The sequence below is a fragment of the Arachis duranensis genome, chromosome 4 (assembly GCF_000817695.3).
Source record: "Arachis duranensis cultivar V14167 chromosome 4, aradu.V14167.gnm2.J7QH, whole genome shotgun sequence".
Taxonomy (NCBI): domain Eukaryota; kingdom Viridiplantae; phylum Streptophyta; class Magnoliopsida; order Fabales; family Fabaceae; genus Arachis; species Arachis duranensis.
In genome coordinates this window covers 86,288,980-86,292,143 of record NC_029775.3, presented here as the reverse complement: position 1 = coordinate 86,292,143, position 3,164 = coordinate 86,288,980, and positions in this window count along the sequence as shown.

The following is a 3,164-nucleotide window of genomic DNA, read 5'->3' as shown; positions in this document are numbered from 1 at the left end:
TTCACCCAATTATGTGTCTGTGGCATGTATGTATCCGGTGGTAATACTGGAAGACAGAGTGCTTTGGGCCATGGCCAAGACGCATAAAGTAGCTGTTTTCAAAAATCATCATACTTAACTAGGAGAATCAATGACACTATCTGGATTCTGAGTTCCTAAAAAAGCCAATCATTCTGAATTTCAAAGGATAGAGTGAGATGCCGAAACTGTTCAGAGGCAAAAAGCTAAAAGCCCCGCTCATCTAATTAATACTGATCTTCATAGATGTTTTTGGAATTCATTGTATATTCTCTTCCTTTTATCTTATTTGATTTTCAGTTGCTTGAGGACAAGCAACAATTTAAGTTTGGTGTTGTGATGAGCGGATAATTTATACGCTTTTTGGCATTATTTTTAGTATGTTTTTAGTATGTTTTAGTTAGTTTTTAGTATATTTTTATTAGTTTTTAGTTAAAATTCATTTTTCTGGACTTTACTATGAGTTTGTGTGTTTTTCTGTGATTTCAGGTATTTCCTTACCAATGAATTACATAAGTATCTCTATCTTTATCTTTATGCTTTATTCATAAATCATCCATAACCATTTGATTCTGCCTGACTGAGATTTACAAGATGACCATAGCTTGCTTCATACCAACAATCTCCGTGGGATCGACCCTTACTCGCGTAAGGTTTATTACTTGGACGACCCAGTGCACTTGCTGGTTAGTTATGCGAAGTTATGATAAATAGTTGAGATTGCAATTGAGCGTACCATGTTGATGGCGCCATTGATGATCACAATTTCGTGCACCAGAATGTCAGATTTTCAACGCAACTGGAAGCGCATCAATTGAACCTCTGTAGCTCAAGTTATGGTCCTTTGAAGAAGGCATGGTCATGCTGTCAGCGCCAAGTTAACAAAAGTGAACGCCCAGTTAACTTTAGTGAACGCTCCACTTGCTTCCAAGCTGAAATTCATGAGAAAGTTAACAAAAGTGAACGTCCAGTTAACATTTTGAGCGCTGATTGTGAACATGGAGCATGCTTTCTTGATTTAGTTATGGTTTAGGGTTTAGGGTTTAGGGTTTAAAAGCGTGGCCTAAGGCTCCAAAGTATGCCTCAACTCCAAAATGTGCCCAAAATTCCTCTTTTTTTTCTTTTTAGCTTATTTTGTGCTTTTTTTGCTTCTTTTTCTTCTTATTTCCTACAAAGTTTATAAAATCAAAAGATCAAAGAAGTATACCATTTAAGCATCAAAGAATGCAATATTTAAGCAGTAATCATCAATTTCTTGTATGAAAAAGCATAGAAAAACATGACATGATGACATGTCATCACAACACCAAACTTAAACCTTGCTTGTCCCCAAGCAAGAAAAGAATTATGCAGTACATTTTGACAAACCAAGGTGAGAAGAATAGCCACTCAATGTTCATGGTTGGCTAGTTTTCTATGCATGCCACAATCACAAAAGAAATGTAAATGATTAATGCTTCTATCTAGCTCATTTTATGAAATCTTTTCCTTATGTTTCTTCCTTGAAACAAGCTTTTCATTCTCTTATTAGCTTCTCCTTTTGGGTGCTTTGCCCCATGAGTTGATAACAAAGCTACAACTCTAAATGCTTTGATTTCAAGTATTACCACTTGATACACAAGCACCACAAGCATTTAATTAGAGGACTTCTTTAAGCTCATTTGTTTCTTCTCTTTACTCTCTAATCATTGATGCTCAGAGCCTTGAGCTTTGAGGGAGTGTTTTTGTACTTGAGCCTAACCTTGACTCTAAGTGTTTTGTTTTCAAGCTTTTTGCTTGATACATAAACACCACAAGTACTTAACAAATGGAATTGTCATTGGTACTCATAGCCTTCAGCTTTCTCATTCTTTTCCTTTTTCTTTTCTTGCCTTAACTTGCAATTGCTTCTTCAAGGTTTTCATGATTTCAAAAGATTTCACAAAATGTCCTAGATGAAAACTTCAATTAAATAAAATCTAATGCAATTGAGCAACAATTAATCATACTAGCCTTCCAATGCTTGTATGCCAATGCTAAATTCTTCTTTAATTCCTTGTTTGTTTATGATCATGATACTTTATTGCTTTTGAACTCACAAAACTCAAGTTAGTAGTCATAATATCTGGTGCACGAAATTGTGATCATCAATGGCGCCATCAACATGGTACGCTCAATTGCAATCTCAACTCTTTATCACAACTTCGCACAACTAACCAGCAAGTGCACTAGGTCGTCCAAGTAATAAACCTTACGCGAGTAAGGGTCGATCCCATGGAGATTGTTGGTATGAAGCAAGCTATGGTCATCTTGTAAATCTCAGTCAGGCGGATTCAAATGGTTATGGAGGATTAATGCTTAAAAGATGAATAAAACATAAAATAAAGATAGAGATACTTATGTAATTCATTGGTGAGAATTTCAGATAAGCGTATGGAAATGCTTTGTCCCTTCCGTCTCTCTGCTTTCCTACTGTCTTCATCCAATCCTTCTTACTCCTTTCTTTGGCAAGCTGTATGTTGGGCATCACCGTTGCCTTTCCATGGCAAGCTGTATGTTGGGCATCACCGTTGTCAATGGCTACAATCCCATCCTCTCAGTGAAAATGTTCAACGCGCTCTGTCATAGCACGGCTATTCATCTGTCGGTTCTCGATCATGTCGGAATAGAATCCAGTGATTCTTTTGCGTCTGTCATTAACGCCCCACAATCGCGAGTTTGAAGCTCGTCACAGTCATTCAATCCCTGAATCCTACTCAGAATACCACAGACAAGGATTAGACCTTCCAAATTCTCAAGAATGGCCGCCAATGGATTCTAGCTTATACCACGAAGATTCTGATTAAGGAATCCAAGAGATATCCACTCAATCTAAGGTAGAACGGAGGTGGTTGTCAGGCACACGTTCATAGGTGAGAATGATGATGAGTGTCACGGATCATCACATTCATCAAGTTGAGGAACAAGTGATATCTTAGAACAAGAATAAGCTGAATTGAATAGAAGAACAATAGTAATTGCATTAATACTCGAGGTACAGCAGAGCTCTACACCTTAATCTATGGTGTGTAGAAACTCCACCGTTGAAAATACATAAGTGATAATGGTGATCATTGGCTTCGGCCCCAGAGAGGGAACCAGAAGAACCAAGATCTAGGCATGGCCGA